This window comes from Dendrobates tinctorius, unplaced genomic scaffold (assembly GCF_039654945.1).
Source record: "Dendrobates tinctorius isolate UK_male_01 unplaced genomic scaffold, ASM3965494v1 ptg000312l, whole genome shotgun sequence".
Taxonomy (NCBI): domain Eukaryota; kingdom Metazoa; phylum Chordata; class Amphibia; order Anura; family Dendrobatidae; genus Dendrobates; species Dendrobates tinctorius.
Genome location: NW_027361979.1, coordinates 7,382,382 through 7,407,500, shown reverse-complemented (window position 1 = coordinate 7,407,500; position 25,119 = coordinate 7,382,382). Strand labels below are relative to the sequence as shown.

The 25,119-nt window shown below is 47.4% G+C and overlaps 1 protein-coding gene across 2 annotated transcripts in view; it reads left to right on the top strand.

The window, feature by feature from the left end:
• Positions 1-232: 232 nt before the first annotated feature.
• ELF3 (E74 like ETS transcription factor 3) overlaps positions 233-25,119 on the top strand; it is a 136,204-nt gene continuing 111,317 nt past the window's right edge. Inside the window, exon 1 of one of the 2 annotated variants that reach the window (XM_073561066.1) lies at positions 233-264. The gene's annotated coding sequence lies outside the window, so the exon portion shown is untranslated. The remainder of the gene's footprint in view (positions 265-25,119) is intronic. The other variant, XM_073561068.1, reaches the window with a different exon arrangement.

Below are 25,119 nucleotides of genomic sequence, written 5' to 3'. Positions count from 1 at the left end.
TCATGTTTATTATTCACAATTTTTTACGCCATCACTCATTGTTGTCACTTTTTGCCCCAGTCACTGGTGCTCGTATATGAGACCCTTGAACCAACTTAAATTTACTTTGTGGTTTCACAGGTAGCTACAATTTACTAATTTCTGTTCATTTTTGTTTACTCCGTTTACCACTATATATGGGGGTAACACAATCTTTTTTCATTTAGGAACCTATTATCCTAATTCTGCATAATCTTCCAATTTCCTTCTGTCTCAAGCAGTCGGGTAGGTATCCCATTCCTCCTCCCCTCTTTCACTCCCTTACCTAATCATGCTAGTGGTGTTTACCACATTATCATGTATTATATATGATACCAATGTACTGTATACTGTAATTGCTTTCTGTTCATATGAGGACTTGTGTTGTATATAATTTTTTGTATATATTATTTATATTATGTCTTGTATTCTACTGCAGACTGATGAAGGTCTATATGAGACCGAAACGTTTTGGTAGACTGCTATAATAAAAAGCATTTGAAAAGATATTCAAAGTTGAGTGCCAAGTTTTCTATTTTTTTCATTAACATTAACACCTAACCCATGTACACGTTAACACTAAGCCTATTTCCCCTTCCACCAAGGGGGATTTTCCCACTCCTGTTGTATGTAGCCTTGCCCTTTTGTAACCTGCTGTTTCAAAACCTAAGGGCCCCATCACACAAAGCGATGCACCAGCGATCCTGACAACAATATGACCTTGTCAGGATCGCTGGTGTGTCGCTACATGATCGCTGGTGAGCTGCCAAACAGGCAGCTTCACCAGCGATCAGCACCAGCGACAGGAGGGTAACAAGCGACGCATGTCGACTTAGTTACCCACTGTGTACCTTAGTTACCAGCGTGCTGGTGCAGGGAGCTGGTAGCCAAGGTACACATCAGGTTTCTAAGCGGCGAGCGGCACTTACAAACCCGATGTGTACCTTGGTTACCAGCTCCCTGCACCAGCACGCTGGTAACTAAGGTACACATCGGGTTTCTAAGCGCTGCGCGCAGCTTAGAAATTCGACTTTTACCTTAGTTAAAAATGGCTAGGCCTTATATTGGGGTGCAGCGAGGAGGCCCAATAAGCTAATCCAAATTATTTGTGCTAAAAGTGTGTTTTAGTGACAAATCAGAAGGCAAGATTTCTACTTAAAAATAGTTAGGTCTAACAGTATTGCTCAGGCACACTATCGAAGAAAATAAATAGTAATTGTTCATTTAGTGACAGGTGACTGACAGCTGTTGGCACATAGCGATCTCCAGGGCTTTTTTTTGTAAAGTGGAAATCTGGCCTGATTTGAAACACAGTTTTGTCACAAACATTTTGGCTTGCTAATTGGGCCTTGTGGCTGCATCCCAATATTAGGCCTAACGATTTTTAAGTGGAAATCTGGCCTTCTAAAACAGCTATTATCAGGACACTAGCTGATAGTAACAGCATGGAGCTGCACACTGCTGTAAAATTCCAGATGGTGGGGTGAGCAGTGAGGAAGAGCTGCTGTCACACCAGCCTCCTGATAATGTCTCCCTGTCTGCTGTCTGAGGTGAGTGGGTCTGGCGGGCATGGGCCTGCTCCCGCTCCTTGCTAGAAGGAGACATTATCAGGGGCTGCAGACAAGGAGATGGGTCGCCTTCCCAGGGCTGTGGGGTACTCGGTACCGGGCCGGTCTCTCAGAGGGGATTGTCACAGCAGCGGTGACCCGGTCCGTGGCCCTGAGCGCCCATGTAAAAGGGGTTGAGTTGGGAATAAAGTTTATAAGTGATTCCTGACGCCAACTGTGGTGTTCGGCAAGGGAGGTGTTAAGCCGACGCTGTAAGCAGATCCTCTGGGACAGATGTTGTAGTGCAGCAATGATGTTGCAGCCCTCCACAGGTAGGGCTGTTGGTCCCAGGGCAGTGTAGCGGAATGTTTTGGAAGAGGGTGCAGTGTTTGGCACAGAGATGTAGCAGTGCTGAGGATGTTGCAGGAAGGAGGCAAGGACACAACAGGGTGCAGTTTCTTTACCTTTACTTGGCAAACGCAGTCCAGGGTCCTGGTTACAGATGGCACAGGAGCAGGCTAGCCTGGAAGCAACTCGGGAATCTCTCTATCAGATGGGTTGTGTAGTCTCCTTCCTAGCGCTGGCTTGAGGCATATCCAGTACTATATTACACTGAAATTCCTCCTTATCTTCTCTTAGAACTACCTTATATGGCAGACAGCTGTAGCCCTCTATCTCTCTTGGCTCACCCGTCGCTGTTGTGCCTCCGAGTCTTAGTTGGGAATAGAGCATTTACTGCTTCCTATTCCTCTGGTTTCTGTTGCAGGACCTTCAGTATCCATACAACCATGGAGACCAGGCTCCAGATCATGCGCTCTCACTGGGAGGGAGCTCTCTATCCACAGCTCAACCTCCAGCTTCTCCCCACATGTCTACACTCGTTGCCCTCCTCACACTAACTGACTATTTCCCTTCCCGGCCCTCAGAGCGCGCTCCTCCCCCAATCCTGGTTCAGAGCTCCCTTTGCTGGCCTGGAGTGGGAACGTGTTGCATGTAAATGATTAACTGTTAGAGAGACCCTTCCTTGCTTCCAAGCATGACATCACCCTCTCTGGAGGAAGGCAATGCCACTGTGGTGACCATACTCCTGGGGGCGCCACAGAGACATTATCAGGTGGCTGGCATGACAGGAGCTGCTTTTCACTGCTCACCCCTCCATCTGGGACTTTAGAGTAATGTGCAGCTGTGGCACCCCTGAGGATCCAGTCACCACAGAGGTACTGCACCTCAGCCAAAAGTGTGGTACTCCGCTCTTAGGTAAGGAGGGGACACTACCCAGTACCCACACACTAGCACCCAACACTAGTGGGTCGCCCGCAAGGGCCGTGGGGTACTCGGAACCGGGCCCATTGATTTCAATGGGAGATGTCACAGTGGCAGTGACCCGGTCTGTGGCCCTGGGCATCCATGTAAAAGAAATAGTGTGGCTGATGATTAAAGTTTATAAGTGAATGATTCGTGACGCCACCTGTGGTGTTCGGCAATGAAGATTTTAAGCCTCTGTTATCAACAGGATGATACAATTATATATTATGAACCAATCATATTTGACTCCAACTCGACTCTTTAAGATGGGCCAATACCAATCATCAGAATGTTTGAGTTGTCATTCCGTAGATGCAGATTTTATCCATATGATTTGGAGTTGTCCTATCGTTGTACAATATTGGAGGGAGGTTACATCACTATTGACATCTCTGGTACAAGCTCCTGTTCCCCTTGAGCCGCTGGTTTGTTTATTTGGAGTATGGGACGAGGAGACATGGGGTCAATATGTTGGAATTTTCCTAAGGGAGACACTATTTATGGCAAGGAAGGTTTTAGCGTTGAGATGGATGGGGGGTTCATCTCCTTCTCTTGGATCCTGGGTCAATTTAGTGAATTCAGTTATCCCATATGAACGTACATTGTATCAGAACAGAGGATGCCCAGGTAAATTCGAGAAGATTTGGGAGAGGTGGAATTCCTCTCACCTCACTCTGTAGAGTGGAGATGTCACATAATAAATAGCTAATTAGGTGAAAGTAGGCTGTGAAGTAGTTTTAGTTTTTGTTCTTGTAGGAATAGTCATGGTTTAGAAGTTAGGTAGATTTCATCGCCGGAATAACAACACAAGGTCATTGTGATTTAATAGGCATTATGCTTTATTTTATTTGCATATAACTGGTGTGTACATTTTACTTTACTTTTTAATGTCATAGGAAACATGCATATTTTGTATTATGCTTAATGTCATGTACCAATATGTGTATTGTGCACCTGTTTATGGTTTATGGTTCAATAAATGAATTAAAAAAAAAAAAAAGATATTAAGCCGACACTGCAGACAGATCCTCTGGGACAGATGGTGTGGTGCAGCAATGATGTTGTGGCCCTCCACAGGTAGGGATGTAGTCCCAGGGCAGTGTAGATGGAGAGGCAGGGAGGAGAGGAGAACGGTGTAGTGTTAAGCACAGAGATGTAGCAGTGCTGAGTGGGTTGGCGCAGGAATAAGCGGAGGACACCAGGGCATGTAGTTCCAAAGCTTTACTCAGTCTGTTATGCATACATGGCGTCCCTGAGGCTCAGTCACCACAGAGGTACAGCACCTCCTCCTGAGGTGTGGTGCCCCACCATCCAGGTAAGGTGGAGGCTCCTGACCACACTCCAACACCTGCACCCCACACCACAAAGTAGTGTAGCAAAGCACCTTCGGCGGCTCCCTGCTTGGAATGTAGCAAAGCACCCATTGGTGGCTCCCTGCTTGGAACACGAAACATGCTATGTGGTAGGTGGAGCTTAGTTACATTAAAAAGAGCGGGAAGAGTTTAGGAGTCGGTCGGTCAGACAGTGAGTCTGACGGAGTCAGAGTTGTTGTTCAGTTGAGAGAAGAAAATCCCCAGAGAGAGGGATAGATGGATGAAAGGGCTGCAGTAACCTGGGTCTGCTGGCACAGGAAAGGAAGAGAGAGAGAGAGCGACATAGACTGAAAGCCTGATTTTCCATAGAAAGAAAGATTAGTACGGAACGTGAGGAGTAAAATAGAACAGAGGACTTGGGTTAGAGGAGAACCCTTCTTAGAAGTTCTAAGCGCAAGGCCGGGGCTCGGTCCCCGAGGTTATATGGATACTAATGGTCCTGCAGCAGACACCGGAGGAATAGAAGTAGTGACCGCTTTATTCCCACACCAGACTATGGGGCACAACAGCAACTGGATAGTGAGCTGGGACTTAGTAGCAAGGAGTCCCCGAAGCAGGCTACAGCTGTCTGCTGTACAAGTAGAGTTCATAAGAACATCGGACAGGAGGACCTCCAGTGTAACTCAGTACTGTGAGTACTTCACTAAAGGCGCTACAAGAGGAAACGTTCAGAAAGGCACATGTTGGCGGAGTGTTGGAAAGGAGTATTCCATCTTGCCTGGAGGTTGACTGAGCCCCTAACCCGGAGGACACGGCATGGAGGCAGGCACCTGTTTGTACAACAGACTGTGAGTAAAGCTTTGGAACTACATGCCCTGGTGTCCTCCACTCATTCCTGCGCCACAAACCTGCCCAGCACGGCTACATCCCTCGCACAAGACACTACACCATCTATGTGTCACCTCACCTACACTGCCCTGGGACTACAGCCCTACATGTGGAGGGCTATAACATCACTGCTGCACCACACCATCTGTCCCAGAGGATCTGTCTGCAGCGTCGGCTTACATCTCTAGTGCCGAATACCACAGGTGGCGTCACGAATCACTTATAAACTTTCACTACCATAAGCACACCGAACAATCTCCTCGTACAATGGGTGCCCAGGGCCATGGGCCGGGTCCCAGCTGCCGTGACATCTCCCATTAAAGCTCATCGGGCCCGGTACCGAGCACCCCACAGCCCTGGGTGTGAGGGCGACCCATTTTGGCATCACAAACAGGATGAAGAGACCCGATGCCATCGGGTTCTGTTTGCCTGAGATCTGTTGGACTTAAAACTTTTGGAAATGTGCAGAAGACCTAATTTGATAGACTGTGAAATGAATGCTAAAATGGCCGCCGGCGCGGTGAAGAAGGGCGTGATAACATGGGTGTCCTAAGAAAAGACCGCAAACTGTCCTGGGCCTCCCCTGTCTGAACTTCTATGTGACAGCGACATGGCCCACCCCCCGAGGGGTTCGTATACTGGCTTGGTATGGAGGAGTTGGAAGAAGACGCTGCCCCCAGAAGGAGGAGCGGAAGCCAGTTGCGGGAAAAGAGCCCAGGCAGGAAGAAGAACACCAGAACGCCATATTGGAAGGAGAAGGGAGGAGGCCTGTGGAGTGCGAGGAGGTTGAACTGAATCTCCCCGGCGCAATGGCTGAAGGCTCCGACCCAGCTTCCAGGATGAACCGCCAGCAGCTGGAGGATGAGATTGCCCAGCTGATGCATGGTTTACAGCTGAGGCAGGAAGCCTTATGGACCTTGAATCTGCAGCGCACCCAGGAGGGGCCTACGCCCGCGGTACCCCAGTTACCGGTACCCGCCATCGCTGCAGCGGATCTCCCCCAGGCAAACCCTATAGAGCCTGCGACCGCTGCAATGCCACCGGCAGCATCCCCTGCAATCTCTCCATTAACACCACCTCCGATATCCACCTGGACAGCAACCACGACCCCCGCTGCCACCAGGACCCACACCATACTGGCACCGGAGCTGAGACTGCACCACCGGGAGGCACCGGGTGTAGATGCTGGCCCTCCTAACGGGCTACCCCCCCGAATTCTCATTGTCGGAGGCTGGCCTGCTGGAGCTTGAAATGGGGGTGTTGGACGAGTCATCCGGGGGCACTAGGCTGACGGAGATGGGGAGATGGAAGAAATCCCTGCTGAGGAGGGTGCAGTTGGAACAGGCATGCACCATACGACACCTTCAGGGCTTGAGAGAGTCAAGGCCGCTTTGGGACATTGAAACGCGTCATGGGTTCTCTTGGACACAGCTGCAAAACTCCCGTGTAGCCTCCTAACAACGCCAACAGGCCACGGCATCCCTAGATGTTAGACTCACTGCTGTGGCACGGCTGTGCCTACTTCCCCCACTGTAACACCAATAACTCCCTGGCATATTTACCAGTCCATCTCTCACGAGGAATCACGACTACTGGCGACTTTGCGACTTTTGTGATAAAGGCCGGTGTGGCCGAAACGTCAGATGTCGCTTCTTCACCGTCAAGCAATAAATTTAATTCACACTAAGCATAACCAGCATGTGCAGTGACTCTATATTGTCTTTACAATTTGGGTACCATCCGTTCCTTTTCACTAGCACCATGAACTCAAACCTTCAGGTCGAGTGCTAACTATTTGTACTATCCAGACCAAGGACCAGAACAGTGGTACCCCCTGAGGATGAAGAGTCTTATCAATTGGTACCAGCTGCCACTCCTACCGACTTACTGGTGGCAGAGACATCATCGGCAACAGCCGATATGCCTACCCCAGCTGTACCTCAGGCAGCAACTGTTTCCAGAATTTCTACTGAGGATCAGCAATTCCTCAACCCATCTGGACACCCAGAGCATCTCCCCTGGAAGCAGCCCAAGCAACCAGCTTCCGGAACCCCAGGAGGGGATAACTAGCCCTAATGTTGATTTAAACTAACTTTGTTACCCAGGAGGGTATTTGCACCCTTTGCTCTTGTTTTCTATTTTTTTTGGTTATCATGTGTGTGTTTTCCTGTTTTCTGCCCAGTTTGGTTGGCAGCCTTTATACTTGAACTGTGGAGATCATGGACGTTGAGTGATCCTGAACTGCTAATGTACATAGTTTGCACCTCTTTAGGTGCTTTCTCTTGGTTTTACATAGGAACCTAACCTTGGAACAAGGACTACCTCGTTATAAGGACATTTCCAGACATGATGGCTGGTCCCATGTCTACTCTTTGCACTTATTGATAATGCTTAGTATTTTTGAACAAGAAACTAGAAAGTGAAAGTATTAATGACAGATTTCATAGGGTTTAATTGAGAAAGAAATACAGTGAATGTTTTACAATGTTTGAATAAAGATGTGAGAATTGAATAAAAATATGCAGATGACGAATCAGGCAATAACGGTTGTCACTCCTAAGACAAAAGGAAAGAAGAGAGTAGAAAATGTGAAAGATAACAGAAAAGAAATGTGTTGCTAGAAAATGTGTTACTCAAGCTGATAGTGAATTTGCTTCTATAGCACTTTAAATTAGGTAGCATAACTTTAAATATAGATAGACAGTTAAATTGTTTGTAACGTTCAAGAAACAGTGCCTCCCACATTGGGAAGTTTAGTATAAGACATGTTCATTATGCAATATAAAAATTTGTATGTTCCTGCATTGTCAACTTTGTTTCCTTGCAGCCCGCAGACGTGCTGTGTTTAACGGGGGGGTATGTGGCGCCCCTGAGGCTCAGTCGCCACAGAGGTACTGCACCTCCTCCTGAGGTGTGGTGCCCCACCATCCAGGTAAGGTGGAGGCTCCTGACCACACTCCAACACCTGCACCCCACACCACAAAGTAGTGTAGCAAAGCACCTTCGGCGGCTCCCTGCTTGGAGTGTAGCAAAGCACCAATTGGTGGCTCCCTGCTTGGAACACAAAATGTGCTATGTGGTGGGTGGAGCTTAGTTACATTAAAAAGAGCGGGAAGAGTTTAGGAGTCAGTCAGTCGGTCAGACAGTGAGTCTGACAGAGTCAGAGTGGTTGTTCAGTTGGAGAGAGAAGAAGATCCCCAGAGAGAGGGATAGATGGATGGAAGTACTGCAGCAGATCCCAGTGACCTGGGTCTGCTGGCACAGGAAAGGAAGAGAGAGAGAGCGACATAGACTGAAAGCCTGATTTTCCATAGAAAGAAAGATTAATGCGGAATGTGAGGAGTAAAAGAGAACAGAGGACTTGGGTTAGAGGAGAACCCTTCCTAGAAGTTCTAAGCGCAAGGCCGGGGCCCGGTCCCCGAGGTTGTATGGATACTAATGGTCCTGCAGCAGACAACGTAGGAATAGAAGTAGTGACCGCTTTATTCCCACACAAGACTTGGGGGCACAACAGCAACTGGATAGTGAGCCGGGACTTAGTAGCAAGGAGTCCCCGAAGCAGGCTACAGCTGTCTGCTGTACAAGTAGAGTTCATAAGAACATCAGACAGGAGGAACTCCAGTGTAACTCAGTACTGTGAGTACTTCACTAAAGGCGCTATAAGAGGAGACGTTCAGAAAGGCACATGTTGGCGGAGTGTTGGAAAGGAGTATTCCATCTTGCCTGAAGGTTGACTGAGCCCCTAACCCGAAGGACATGGCACGGAGACAGGCACCTGTTTGTACAACAGACTGTGAGTAAAGCTTTGGAACTACATGCCCTGGTGTCCTCCACTCATTCCTGCGCCACAAAGCTGCCCAGCACGGCTACATCCCTCGCGCCTGACACTACACCTTCTAAGTGTCACCTCACCTACACTGCCATGGGACTACAGCCCTGACTGTGGAGGGCTATATCATCACTGCTGCACCACACCATCTGTCCCAGAGGATCTGTCTGCAGCGTCGGCTTACATCTCTATTGCTGAATACCACAGGTGGCGTCATGAATCACTTATAAACTTTCACTACCATAAGCACACTGAACATTCTCCTTTTACAATGGGCACCCAGGGCCACGGGCTGGGTCCCAGCTGCCATGACATCTCCCATTAAAGTTCATCGGGCCCGGTACCGAGTACCCCACAATCCTGGGTGTGAGGGTGACCCACATACAGGTGCCCGCCTCGGTGCTGTGTTCTCCAGGTCAGGGGCTCAGCCAACCTCCAGGCAAGATGAAGTACTCCGTTCCAACACTCCGCCAACATGTGCCTTCTCTGAACGTCTCCTTTCTAGCGCTTGTAATGAAGTACTTGTGGTTGTGTGTTAAACCCAAGTTCCTCCTTTAAGATGTTCTTTTGAACTCTACTTGTACGGCAGACAGCTGTAGCCTGCTTCGGGGACTCGTTACTACCAAGTCCTGGCTTACTCGCATTGCTGTTGTGCCCCCAAGTCTTGTGTGGGAATAAAGTGGAGACTACTTCTATTCCTTCGGTGTCTGCTGCAGGACCATTAGTATCCATACAACCTCGGGGTCTGGACCCCGGCCATGCGCTTAGAACTTGAGGAAGGGTTCCCATCTGACCCTAGTCCTTAGTTCTCTTCTTCTCCTCACATTCTGTACAAATCTTTCTTCCTTATGGAGAATCAGGCTTTCTATATCTCTTTCCAGTGCCAGCAGCTCCAGGTCGCAGGAGACTGCTGCAGCACCTCCCTCCATCCATCCCACTCAGGGGATCTCCTCTTACAGACTGACCAAGTCCTAATAATCTCCCGCTCACTTGTGCAACTAAGCTCCACCCACCTCCCAGCACTCTCCATGTTCCAATCGGGGAGCCACCAAAGGTGCTTTGCTACACTACTATGTTGTGTGGGATGCAGATGTTGGAGTGTGGTCAGGTGTCTCCACCTTACCTGAATGGTGGGGTACCATGCCTCAGGAGGAGGTGCAGTGCCTCTGTGGCGACTGAACCCTCAGGGGCGCCACACTAGACCTCTCCAGGCCAGGGACGGACTAGGTAGAAGGTGTGAGTGGAGAAAGTAGAGAAGCGGAGGAGTTTAAGGGAGTGACTGGGAGAGCAGTGAGGTCATTTTGTGCTGGGACTGAAGCAGTAAGTAGCTCGTTCCAAGACTAGACAGAGTGAGAAGCGAAAGAAGGGGTCCTAGGTGCACGAGAAGTGGGGAATCCACTTGTGGCACCCAAATCTACGCTGACTGTAGTGGAGTGGGTGGAGGGACCAGGTTGCAGTAGGGGACCGGCCCCAGACTAGTGGAGAGGCTGAGGACTCAGCTAGCAAACCGGAGGCTATAGTATCTGTATGTGTGTGAAAAGGTAGCCAGATAGCATGAAAGGGACCAGGAGAACGTCGCCCAGCAGGATCTGAGGCTGCTGGCTTGGGACACTGTGTGTAAGGCACAGGGCAGGAGAGATGGGAGCCAGCACAGTGAGACAGCCAGGGAAGGAACATCAGAAGGGGGTTCTGGCACAGTGTACCCCAATATTACCTGAGAGCTGGCTGGACCACCGACCCGGAGGACACAGCAGCCCAGCTGGGGATTGTAACTAGAAGAACTGTGAGTAAAAGTGTGAAGACTGCACTTCACTGTTTCCTCCGACTTATTTACAGTCTCACCTGCCTTGCACTATGACCACCACCATCACATTTAACACCAATACTGCCCTGGGGCCTAGCTCTACCTATGAAGAGCTGTACCAACTCTGCTGCGTCACCAACTGCCCCAGTGGATCCGAACTGCAGCGTCGGCCATATTATCATTGCCAAACACCACGGCTGGCGTCACAAATTATATTCCCCCAAATCATCTTTATTTCCATTGCGTGCCCAGGGCCATGGATGGGTTCACCACTGCCATGACATCCCCTGAAAAACTGACTGGTTTGGTACCGAGTACCCCCCGGCCATAGTGGGCGCTGCACAGCTCCGTGTTGTTACTTTAATCCAGTCTCCTGATAATGGCTGTTTCTCTGCATAAAACAGGGGACGTGGCCACACTCCCTTTTCTCAGACTGGCTGTTACAACGGAAAGTAATGTCACAGATGGGAGGGGGGAACAGTGAGGTGCAGCTGCTGTGACACAGAATTACAAGTGTTAGGCCACGTTCATACATTCAGTATTTGGTCAGTATTTGACATTATTATTTGTAAGCCAAAATCAGGAATGGAACATTAGGAGGAAAAGTATCATAGAAATACTTGCCCAACTTTTGAATTTTTCACCATCTTCTGGTTTTGGCTTACAAATATTGATGTCAAATGCTGACCAAATACTGAACGTGTGAGCGTGGCCTTACAAACATAATCAAAGTGCACTGGGCATGTAATTTTTATAGTTTGAGGGCAGAGACAGTACAACATTTTTTAATCTCCCCGGAGTACCCATTTAATAGCTTTGTTCCTCTTACTCTGTAAACTGCACACCTAAAGCCATACACTTACCTGTTGGGTGTCTAATTGGCCTGTATAAATGATTGGTGGTGGTGGCAGCTAGTGGTTCTTTTACTGCAGAGCTGGCAGCTCCATGTGTTGGAATCGGAGGTGTATATACCATACCCTCACTGTGATCTCCCTAATATTTGACCTAGTAGTGATTTCAGTATTGACCTCATACATCATGGCCGCATAAAGCCCATTCATTCAAATAAATTCACTAGACTAACAGAATTGGCATAAAAAGTGGCCGTGATGTTTATTTTTGGGTTACATAGTAAATTAATAACTAAGTCCATACAATAAATACCAAAACAGTTAATCATATTTCCAACACCATATCCAATCCACCCAATTAATGGGCGATTTCCCCACAAAAAGAACATCACGACAAAGAAAAAGCAGCTATGAAATAGGGAGGGCGGGTGGGATCTTCTTATCTTCAGTCAGTGACGAAGTGCCAGAGAGTAAACAAATGGGATTATTTATAGAAGCAACCTGAGCCCACCAAGAGATAACTGACCAATCACCTTTGTTCAAAAAAGGGCGCCAAGAACCAGCAAAAACCAGTTCTAGCTCGTTACTGACCATATTAAAAACTGCCCAGTGAACTTCACATGACCTTATTTATTAACCCCATAAAGGCTCAACGTTAAATAAAGCCAATTAAGGGCCTATGCAGCCATGAGTCCCCCCCTTTATTGTTTTCGTGATGGCGGGGGGGGGCTGACATGGCCGCATAAAGCCCATTCATTCAAATAAATACACTAGACTAACAGAATTGGCATAAAAAGTGGCCGTGATGTTTATGTTTGGGTTACATAGTAAATTAATAAATAAGTCCATACAATAAATGCCAAAACGGTTAATCATATTTCCAACACCATATCCAATCCACCCAATTAATGGGCAATTTCCCCACAAGCCAAGACTCAACGAGTCATGTCCCCCCAAAACAACACAGCCACTTCTCGACCATTGTCTGCAAATTTAAATTAAAAATATCCAAGCCAATATCGGATAAATGAACTTGGTCGCTCCTATAGAGCCCGGGGACAAAACCTTCCAAGTCTTCATGCCTAAATGAGAATCCGCCTATCAGGGGTAAAAACTTACACATACTCCTATTTACCCTTTTAAGAATCTTATCCAAGAAAGAAATTTTATTGTTAAACCATACCAGTCTGGGGATGATCTCGGAAAAGACAAAACTAGTCCGTGGGAAAGAATGCTTCAAGCTTGTGACGTCAGATCTTAAGAAAGCCAACAAATCCAAGGTCCTGACCTTACCGAGATCATTACCAGACACATGGAAAATTACCAGATCCGGGTAAGGAAACTTGCGATAACATTTCTTAAACTCAGAAACGAAATTTCCCCAGCGCATCCCTCGAACACTATGCCAAAAGAGTTGAATGTTAGCAGGGTTAAAAGACAGATTTTCAGTATAAGGCCGCTGGACGGCTCTCTTCTGAGCCCAGTAAACAAAAGAGTGACCGATGATCCAAACTACCAACGGACCTACAATAAATAAGAAATTAGTAATCATATAATTCATGTCTAACATAAAGCTTAAATCTTCTAGACTCCCATCTTCCCAACTTCATGATGTCGGAATTACATAACCTGGACCTGGCCGCCTCTGTAGCCGCTCCTATTCTGAAGGAATGAGATGTTATATTCAAATGACCTTTTCCAAGGAAACGCAAACACTTTTTAAGGATGCAATTAAATTGAAAAATGGTTGCAGGAGATGAGTCCCTATGCACAAAAAGGGGGCCTGGAGCACAGGACCTCAAAGAAAGCCAAGCCTTAGTGGTGCTTACGGGGCAAATAGAGGGATCCAAAAAACTTTTCAGTTCTAACCTAGAACCCCTTCCCAGCTGATCAGTTTTAGACTTCTGTATGAAAACAAATAGAGATGAATCCTGTAAGCTGATGTCGGTTAAGAGAGGACCAGAAGGTTCAAATTTCTTAGCCGAGACCAATTCACCAATACGGAGAGCACCAAAAAAGGCAATTGAAAATGCAGAACGAAAAAGAGATGATTCAAATGAGTTTAAGCATACCGAGTCTAAAGATAAGCAGAGTTCCCTTAAAAGAGGAAGGGATATAGGCCGACGGGAGTCAGGCTGAAAACTACCTTTCCTAAAACCTTTTAAAAATTGCTTAATAGGAAAAAATCCTGTTAGGGGAGGGTTGCCCCATAGTTTTAAAAAAAAAAAATGATATCCCCGCTAAATATTTTGCCACCGCTGAACAGGATAGACCGTTATGTACCAAGGATGCTGCGAATTGCAGACCTGCAGTGGGGGTTGAATGCATAAAATCAAGGTTATGCCTATTACAAAATTCAATCCAATGAAGCAATGCGGCTGAATATTCAGCCCATGTTCTCTTTGATATAGACTGCTCAATAAAATGCGGAATCAAATTGCTACAGTGTCCCAAACTGCTGGAGGGCAGGGTGTAGGATCCGTGTCTGCGTTGGGAACCTGTTGGTAAAATTTTGACCATTGACTAAGGCACAGAAATTTAGCAAGCATAGCTTTCCTAATAGTACCAAGTTTCGCCTTAATCCAAATATTATGCTTCAGGCACAATAAGACCAACTGTCTTAAAATCTTAGAAACCCATAAATTTCTTGAGCATAAAGTATTGATGGAAAAAACTACACCTTGACTAGAAGACAGGAAGGTTAATCTATGGTTCTGAAAAAATGAACCCCATAGATAGATAGCTAAATAAATTGAAAAAAGCTCAGAAAATACTACGTTCTTGGTAACGTTGCAGTCCAACCAGGAACCAGGCCAACGTGCAATTGTCCAGTGTCATAAAAAAATAATTTTGCATCCAGAGACATTGTCGCTTGCATGAAGAAGAGGCAACGATTCAGCAAAAATGAAACTAGATTGCAAACAGGATCTGCTGTTGAAATCTGAGAGGAATGAAAGCCAAATTTTTATATCTTCTCTTATGTCAGAAGAGACCCTGATGTGAGAATTTGGGGAAGAGAGACCCTTCGTTGCGTCATAAAGACGCCTAGAGAAAACTCTGCTAATAGGGATAACTCGAAGGGCAAAGGTAACCGATCCCAAAGCTGATTGCAAATCTTTAAGAGTGACCTTCTCCTTTGATAAAATACTGGTAAGAGCTTCATAAAGTTTGAGCACTTTTTCAACAGGAAGGCTACATTCCAGATTCTCAGAATTCAAGGTGATACCCAAAAATTCAATGGAGTGAGAAGGAAAAACAGTCTTATCGTTAGCAATAGGAACGCCAAAGTGAGAACACATATCCAAAAAGGTGTGGAGTGTACGTGAGCATGCTTGAGATTCTGCTGGACCAACAAAAAGAAAATCATCCAGATAGTGCAACACACCGGCACATAAGCAATTCGACTCCAACAACCATTGCAAAAAAGTTGAAAAGCTTTCAAAATAAAAACAGGATTGGGAAAATCCCATAGGCAAACATTTATCGAAAAAATATTCATTTTCAAAGAAAAAACCCAAGGAATTAAATCCATCAGGGTTAACGGGAAGAATTTTGAAAGCAGACTTAATGTCGGACTTAGCCAACAGGGCGTTTTTACCAAATGTTCGCAATAACTCCATGGCTGAGTCAAAAGAGGAGTTACTCACAGAGCAAAGTGTCTTGTCCACCTCGTCATTTAGTGAAAAACCTTTCGGGTAAGACAAGTGGTGAATTAAACGAAAGGACCCCACCTCATTTTTTAGCACAACGCCCAGTGGGGAAACCCTAAAGTTAGGAAATGGTGGAGATGGAAATGGGCCTGCCACCCTACCCAGAAGGACATCCTGAAAAATTTTATCCCTAGCTACCTCAGGAAAGATAGATAGAGATAACAAATTCTTGGATACTTTACAACCATAGCCTTTGAAACGTGGAACGAAAAAACCAAACGAGAAGCCATTAAACAAAAGCTGACTAATCTCCCGATTTGTGTAACTGTTTAGCCAAAACAGCATGTTTTCCAGCTTCACTGGAGTCTGTGCCTTTTGGTACAAAATCCTTGGAAGGAGGTTGTTGAAAGGCCTGCTTCTTGAAACATTTTGACACTGGGTGAGCGTTTCCACAGAAGGAACACTCATGTCTAAATCTACAGCTATTGCTCCATTTACAGGTGGAGTCATTAAAGGCAAAGCAGAAACCCCTCTTTTGGACTGGAAATGGAGACTGTTTATTAAGGAACTGACGTTGAGGGAGCATGAGATTGATCCACAAACCCACATCCTTCAGCCCCCAGTGAACCTCTGGGTGTACGGCAAATTTTTGACGGAAGGCTTCGTTGTAGCTGAGCCATGCAGTGCCTCCAAAATTTCTGTATGCCTCCAAAATTATGTCTATATGTTGAAATAGCCTGCTACAGAGATTTGGGAACCTCTTGCGGAGAACAGCTGCGTAGATTGCAAAAGCCTGAATCCAATTGTTGAAAGATCTTGAGGAAAAAACGCTAAAGCCCCCGTTACACACTGCGATATCGCTAGCAATATCGCTGTAAAGTCACCGATTTTGTGACGTTGCAGCAATATTGCTAGTGATATCGCTGCATGTGATACTTACCTCCGACCGGCTCCCCCACTGGTTATCGCTGATCGCGCGAGAAGCTCCTGGACCATTCCTCGTCGGTCACTTCCTGCGGCGCTTCCTGTGGTGCCGACGAGCGGCGCGTGGAGCCGGGCGGGAGGACGCAGGATCGCCGCGTCTGACAGGTAAGTAGCGATCCCCGTCCCCAGCGATGTCGCTGGTGAGATCTGCCTGTGTGGCAGCTCACTAGCGACCACCTAGCGATGCACCAGTGATCCTGACCGTGTCATATTGCTGGTCGGGATCGCTTGTGCATCGCTAGGTGTAACAGTACCCTTAGAGTCATCAGAGTCAGGCTTATCTTTATCAGTTCTATCCAGCTGCTCTGTGCCAGGAAGCAAAGAAAACAAATCCACATACTTATTTTCCCAAATCAGCTGTTTTGTAGATGAAGATAAGTGAAAGCCTAAAGGGGACAGCTCACAGGTCAGAGCTTCTTTAAACGGATTATGAGGGGTTAAATTATCCCTGAGAGCAGGCTGAGCCACTTCAATGTTAGTAGAGGCTGAGGGGGCAGGGACACTAAAAGAATAACCCAATGCCTCTGCAAGTACATCCCTAATGACAGACTTAAGATTAACCCTTTGGGAGACAGACAGGGGAACATTGAGGTTCTCACCCCTTCCTGAAAAATCCTCCGGTGGGTCTTGGTCCGGTGAGCAGCCAGCCCTCAGACCCAGATTAACAGGGGAGTGCAGCCGCTGTGATGTGGAATCCAGGTCCTCCTCCGCATCCCTGCTCCGATGAGGCTGGAGGTTTGCAGGCGACTGGAAACTTCTGCCATCAGAGACCGACACCGGGACCGGTGGAGGGGCAGTAGAGACTACTGCCGCAGCGCTTTTACGGCTGCGGCATGTGCTCACTCCGGCGGCAGTCAGATATGACGTCGGCGGCGAGATTTGACGTGCCCGGCTGAAGTCTCGTGCTGGGCTCCGGGACTTCCTGGTTGGAGGGCGGACAGAAGACGAGCGCACTTGCTGAGGAGGATCTCTGCGGTGTCCCTGGAGGGGTGAATACTGTCCGGGGTCTCCTCACCCTTGAAGCACTGCTTGAACGTGAGGGGGAGTTAATGTCTTGACACGGAGGCTGAACCTGGGGGCATGGTTCAAGGGGGCGGGAGGCGGACTCCGGAGCTGCCAAAGGAGGTTCTATAGCCAGACAGCTCCTCAGCCAAGCCTCATCATCCCTGTCCCCAGCCCTGGCGATAATCTGCTGCAGCAAGTCTTCCATGAGGTAATCTTCAAATCTTCTTATCTTCAGTCAGTGATGAAGTGCCAGAGTGTAAACAAATGGGATTATTTATAGAAGCAACCTGAGCCCACCAAGAGATAACTGACCAATCACCTTTGTTCAAAAAAGGGCGCCAAGAACCAGCAAAAACCAGTTCTAGCTTGTTACTGACCATATTAAAAACTGCCCAGTGAACTTCACATGACCTTATTTATTAACCCCATAAAGGCTCAATGTTAAATAAAGCCATTTAAGGGCCTATGCAGCCATGAGTAGCCCCCCTTTATTGTTTTCCTGACGGCGGGGGGGGCTGACATTAGACAATTTTCTATTAAAGGGATCATTGGTATGGAAGTCAGGGCAAATCCACTCAGCACTCTGGTTCTGATGCCAGGCCTCTCTTAAAGGGATCCTCGGTATGGAAGTTACGACCATTCCACTCAGCGTTCTGGTTCTGACCCCAGGCTGATGGGACGATGTGGGATATTAGGGGCTGTAGTCCGGTGGCTCTGGCTGATGGGATGATGTGGGATATATTAGGGGTAGTAGTCCAGCGGCTGTGACGTGATGATGTGGGATATTAGTGGTAGTTGTCCGGTGGCTCTGGCTGATGGGATGATGTGGGATATTAGGGGTAGTAGTCCGGTAGCTTTGACAGGATGATGTGGGATATTAGGGGTAGTAGTCCGGTGGCTCTGGCTGACGGGATGATGTGGGATATTTAGGGGTAGTAGTCCGGTAGCTCTGGCTGACGGGATTATGTGGGATATTAGGGGTAGTAGTCCGGGGGCCCTGGCTGATGGGATGATGTGGGATATTAGGGGTAGTAGTCCGGTGGCTCTGGCTGACGGGATCATGAGGGATATTAGGGGTAGTAGTCCGGTAGCTCTGGCTGACGGGATTATGTGGGATATTATAGTGAATGTGGCTATGCGGAGTGGGCGGGGATGTACACTCAGCTTTATGTATATAGATATAATCATTATAATTTGTTATAACTAACTGTAGTTAGTTACTATGCCCAGGCAACTCTGGGCTCTTCAGCTAGTGCAATATAATCACTGTCAGAATTCAATTCTGCTTGCCTGTTCCAGCCGTCATCATTACATGATCACTCATCTGTGATTTTCTTACGACCAACTAGATTTTCCTATCACTTATCTCAGTGAAGAAGGAGACGATAGATTTTCATTGAATATTAAGAGAATCAGGAAGAGACACTTGCTGGCATCTGAATGTAAGTATGCAAATCATAAATGAGGGGTCACATGACTCCTCAAACCACTTAAAGCCGTTATTCAGTGTTTTGATTAAAGTCTGCAGTCATTGTATGAGACTACAGACTTCTGAATTTTTACTACATGCACACCGAACACTACCAGTATTTTTTTAGGGTTGATGGCAAATGACCGAAGCTGTGTGATCATGTGCTAACTACAAGTACGGAGCCTCACTTTATACAAGTGAATTGAATGATCCCGAGCTTGTCTAATCAAAATGTGGTCAGAAATATACAAATCACATACTTGCCGAAACATGAAGCCCACAATATACAAATCACATACTTGCCGAAACAAGAAGCCCACTCTCGTCATCAACACTGGAGAATCCTGACTGCATGTGGAGCGCATGGTGTAAGTATGTAGAAATCTGCAGTCACATAGAGTGACTACAGACTTTTATTAAAAGACCAGACTTCCCCTTTTAGGGCTCACACTCACATGTGAGAAACTCGGACGAGTCTCGCACATCAATACCCGGCACTGCCGCTGGCACTTGGATCGGAGCATTCAGCTGCATAGAAATACATGCAGCTAAACGCTCCTATCCGAGTGCCTGCAGCAGTGTTGGGTATTGATGTGCGAGACTCGTCCAAGTTTCTCGCATGTGAGTATGAGCCCTTAAGTTGAATATAGGAGGGGACGCCAAACTGAATTTTTTATCCATGTGCAGGAAAACCCAAATTTGTCTCTGACTACACCATGTGTGAACTCAAGTTGCCCAGACATGATAAATAGATATTAGCTAAACCTTGCAGTTATAACAGGATCAAATTTTTGTCTAATTTGCATGAGGATTAGTGATGAGCGTGTGTGCTTATCATTGCTCGTTATTCGCTTGAGCATCAGTGTGCTCGAGATGCTCATTACTCAGCGAGTTTTTTTTTAATGCACATGATCAAGCTCGAGTCCCTGCCCCACATGTTTGATGCTTATTAGACAGACGATAAACATGCGAGGATTGCCTGCCAGTCACTGTAATGCCATAGCCATCTTGATTGACCCGGGATACCATGCTCGGCACAGTGTACCAATGGAAACAAGCAGAGCAGTGAGAGGTGCTGTTGGCCTAGGAACAGAATTGTGGCTGCACATAGGCAGGGATTTGACACTATTGATGTTTCTTTCAATTGTAACAACAGACCTTATTAGGCTAATTATAATCACTGAATGGCCTCCCATTCCCCACACCAACTTACTCACTGCTCCAGGCCATACAGTGAATTCTGTCTGCTGCCAGCTCTATGCTGTGTGCCTCTTGCTTCCTGCCTGCTCTCTGCATGCTTCCTGGCTGTATGCATAGGGGAGCGATGCCAGAACTCTCTGGTTCTTATGGAATCAGGGTGCACCTGTCTAATGTGTCCCTGGCCAATTACCAAGAGGCCTCTAGTATTTAGGGCAGCTCCACCTGGTGGTAGCTGCCTGAGCAAAGCCTTAACTCAGTGAGTGTCTTGCTGCTGAGTTGCCAGGTTCTGTCCTGTGTTTTGCCTTCTCTGGAGGCTTGATTTTTGGTCCTGTGCCAGTCTTGCCGCCCTCCAGGAGGCAGAATATCCTGGTCTCTGTGTCCTTGTTCCTTGCCTTGTCTTGTACCTCTCCATGCACCCTCCAGGAGGCAGAATATCCTGGTCTCTGTGTTTTGTTCCTAACCTTGCCTTGTACCTGTCCGTCCACCCTCCAGGAGGCAGTATATCCTGGTCTCTGTGCTATTGTTCTTTGCCTTGTCTCGTTCCTGTTCTGTCTGCCCTCCAGGAGGCAGTATATTTGGCTCTCAATGTCTTTGTTCCAGTACCTTGTCTTGCACCATTACCTGTCTGAACTGTACCTTGTCTTGCACCGTTACCTGTCTGAACTCTGTCCTACCTCTGTCTCTTGGTCTCCCTGTCTGTAGCTCCTTTCGCTGCTGTGCCTATCCTTGTGTCCTCTCTGTCTGCCTGTGCTCTGCACCCTTGCAGTTCTGCCTGTGCTCTGCACACTTGTGATTCTACCTGTGCTCCATACTCTTGCGGTTTTGCTTTGTTCTGCTGCTGCAGAACCTCTTGCTGCTAACTGCAGCTCCTCTCCGCAGCCTTGCGGTTCTCCTCCAGTGTAAACAGGTCTAAACCTGTTCCTTCATACACCACTCCTTCCTGCCAGTACCAGTACCTGCACTTCCTGTGTGAAAAGGTCTCTACCTATTCCATACACCACTCCTTCCTGCCCGTGTCCCTGTGTCTCAGCCGTGCCTGCCTGCCAGTGTCTCAGCCGTGCCTGCCTGCCAGTGTCTCAGCCGTGCCTGCCTGCCAGTGTCTCAGCCGTGCCCACCTGCCAGTGTCTCAGCCATGCCTGCCTGCCAGTGTCTCAGCCGTTCCCGCCTGTCAGTGTCTCAGCCGTGCCCACCTGCCAGTGTCTCAGCCATACCCACCTGCCAGTGTATCAGCCATGTCTGCCTGCCAGAGCACCAGCCATGCCTGCCGTGTTCTCCTGCCTGTCAGTCGTGCCTGTTGCCCGCACCTGTCCTAGCATCCTGTTCCCCAGTGGGATCAGCAGCCACAGCCAGACACCACCCTGGAGAGGCACCTGGCAGCTACCTGCCGCACAAGCCTGACCTCACCATCAGAGGCTCCAGCGAAGACCGAGGTAGCTGTCCTAGTCACGCCCCTTCCAGGGTAGTCTAGTTTGTAGCACAGTGGGGCCACAACCCCCTCGCTCACGCCTACCTGCCAAGGTGCCAGCGTGACAATTAATACTGCTGTCAGCAGCACTTAGGGAGAGATTGTGCCAAAATTTAATGTCCTTTCTGCAGCAACTCATACCAAAAGCCCATCTCAAGGATAATAATATTCTTTTTGCTCTTAATCCTGAAATTGTTATACGCCATTTATGCTGAGCCAGTTGTGCATCAAAGGCATACAGCCAGACTTGGTTGGTTAGCAATAGCATCGCTATATTGCTCCTGCAGAGTAACAAGTCCATCTGAGGTGGGCAAATTTTCCTGTGATAGTAATCATGCAAAGTGTTTTCAGCAGAGAAATATTATATGGCATTTATACTGTGCTAGTTATGTGTCAAAACCATGCAGTCAAACTTGGTTGCTTGCAATAGCATTGCTATATTGCAACTGCAGTGTAACAAGTCTATCTGAGGTGTGTAACTTTTCTGTGATAGTAATTATGCAAAGTTTTTTCAGCAGGGAAATATTATACAGCATTTATACTGTGCCAGTTGTGCGTCAAATGCTTACAGCCAGACTTGGCTTGTTAGCAATAACATTGATATATTGCTACTGCAGTGTAACAAGTCCATCTGAGATGTGAAAATTTTCCTGAGATACTAATGCTGCAATGTTTTCTCAACAGGGGTATATCATATGTAATTTAAAATGGGCAATGCACCTGGTAAGGAACAGGGAAGTGGATGTGATGCTGACGATGATTAGCTCAAAGGCTGAGGCCTTGGTTAATGTGAAACTGTGCGTGCTGTGGGAGCACAACAAACACACATTATATCAATCTAGCTTCCTGTCCCCCTTTTTCCAGTGGAAGGCCAAACACCACTGTGAAAAGGTTGTTGGATGGATAGCAGATCAGGCTTCCAGTCACTTTGCCAGCACCACCCTTTCATCCACATGGTCCAGTCTCAGTAGCCGTGATTCTGGACTACATATTCCTCACCCTGATCCTCATACCTCCTACCATGCCGAGTGCACGGAGACAAGTGATCCCACACTTGGACACTCCAAAGAGCTGTTCACATTTTCATTTAAAGATTCTGGACTTTTGCCCTGCCTGTTTCAAGTGGGGCATGAGAAGATCACATGTAGCGATGCCCAAATTTTTGAGCAGCCACGCACACAAGAAGATGATGGTGGGAAAAAACAATTACTGTCACAAGAGGTGAATGATGAGGAGACACAATTGCCAACAACTATTTTGTTAACTCATCGAATCTGGATGAGGATCAGAGTGTGGAAGTGGAAGAAAAGTTGGTGGATGATGAAGTCACTGACCCAACCTGGGACGGTAACATGCAGAGCAAGGTCAGAAGTGCACGGGGAGAGGGATTGCAGCACTACAGGAAGACGAGGAGGTTACTTGCGAGTGTGCAGTTCGCAGTGGCGGCAAGGGTTGCCCAGCCTGGCTTTTTTTTGAGACCATAAAGGATGACTATGAGGGAGATCTCCCCTCCACTCCTTAAATGTGCCCCCCACCCTTGCATTCCACCAGGTCATAAAAAGCAATGCAATGTGTTCTTTAATAAACTCCAGGAAGGAGCTCTTTGAAGCTTGGTTCCCATCAATTAGCACTAGCACAAGGGTGTGAGCTCTCTGCAGCTACGGGCAAGTTGGATTCTTTTGTGTGACTCAAGCACATAGAGACAGCATGGCACTATAGGTCACAGTAAGGCTCTGAGGTATTGAATCTGGAAAATGACCTATAATAACAGAATGTGGTTCGCCCTCCCAGGGCTGTGGGGTACTCGGTACCAGGCCGGTCTCTCAAAGGGGAATGTCACAGCAGCGGTGACCCGGTCCGAGGCCCTGGGCACCCATGTAAAAGGGATTAAGTGATGGAATAAAGTTTATGAGTGAATGATTCGTGGCGCCACCTGTGGTGTTCGGCAATGAAGATGTTAAGCCGACGCTGCAGACAGATCCTCTGGGACAGATGGTGGGGTGCAGCAATGATGGTGAAGCCCTTCACAGGCAGGGATGTAGTCCCAGGGCAGAATAGATGAAGAGGGTAGGTGTTGAGAAAGAGGGTGTAGTGTTTGGCACAGAGATGTAGCAGTGCTGGAGAGTTTGCAGGAAGAAGGCAAAGACACAATAGGGTGCAGTTTCTTTACCTTTACTTTGCTTGGCAAATGCAGTCCAGGGTCCAGATTACAGATGGCACAGGAGCTGGCTAGCCTTTAAGCAACTTAGGAATCTCTCTAGGCAGATGGGTTGTGTAGTCTCCTTCCTAGCGCTTAGTTTTAGGTACTTGCAGTATTGTGTTACACTGAAGTTCCACTTGCTTATTCTCTCTAGAACTCCTTCATATGGCAGCTCTTCTCCTCACGTCCACACACGTTGCCCTCCTCACACGAACGCCTCATTCTCCCTTCCTGTCCTCAAGAGTAGCTCCTCCCCCAGTTTTGGTTCAAAGCTCCCTCTGCTGACCTGGAATGGAACGGTGTTGTGGTTAACTGCCAGAGAGATCCTTTATTTCTTCCAAGCATGACATCACACTCCCTAGGAGGAAGGTAATGCCACTGTGGCGACCATACTCCTGTGGGCGCTACATTTGCATGGTGGGCTTCTGCGTGGCGTGAAAGATATAGCACTTCTTGGCGGGCTGCAGTAGCGTTCTGTGGCTGTATGGCGGCTGCTGTGATACCCATATGCGGAGCAGTGTGGGTGTTAGCGGTCCTGTACTGTCTGTGCAATCACAGCGTGCGACCAGTTGTCTTTAACTGAGCCCTGGACTCTTATTCCCTGCAGCTGTATGGCGGCTGCTGTAGTACCCGTATGCGGAGCAGTTTGGGTGATAGCGGGTCCCGCATAGCCTGGGTAACCACTGTGTGCAACCAGCGGTCCGTTTTTACTGTTCTGCCTTCTTCCACGTATGACACTGTGTGGATTCCAGCATACAGCTTAACCTTTCATCCACTCCCAGAAACAAGACTGTATGGGTGCTTAAGTCTATATTTATTGGGATGATATGGACAACAATGGGAGGTGATAACAGATGGATTATTCAGCAGATTGTTGTACAAAATGTGGATGATTCATCTAAAAACTACAAAAGACAGATAATACAGCATGTCAGTACTAGTAGACAGTATACAATGCACAAATACTGGCAGGTAATAGCAATACAGGGTATTATCACAGCAGTAGCAATGATACAGGATGCTGTTATCATGCATTATATAAGAGCTGAGCAATATAACATACATAGCAGCAAAGGAGAAAGGAATATCTAACACAACTAGTGGCTGCCAGCTTTACACTCACTGAACAGAGGATGCAAAACTAGAGGATGCTTAAAACAAACATGCAGTAAAATAACATCACAGGAGCTGAGCATGCAATGCAAACATCATGGGGGGCTGCATTATGGCTTCTAACACAGATGCATAACTCATAATTTCATTATCCTTACCGGAATCCGCTTGTTATAGCAATGGTTTTGCAAAGAACTGAGCTAAACACGTGGGCTCAAGTTTGGGCCGAATTTCCAATGCACAGTTCTGCTTTGGAACACTTTGCGATTTGATTATCAAGGATCGCAAAAATAAACCGTAAAGGGCTGGCAAATGGTAAAGAAAAAAAAAATAACCCTAATAGTCACCTCACTGCTCATTTATCCGGCCGCCCTGCTGCCTGCCATCGGAGCTTCTTTTTTCATCCATTGCATGCTTTATCTGTCTGGTCTTCACCATAGGCCAGGAGTTACCAATCAACCTTTTAAATACTGCAC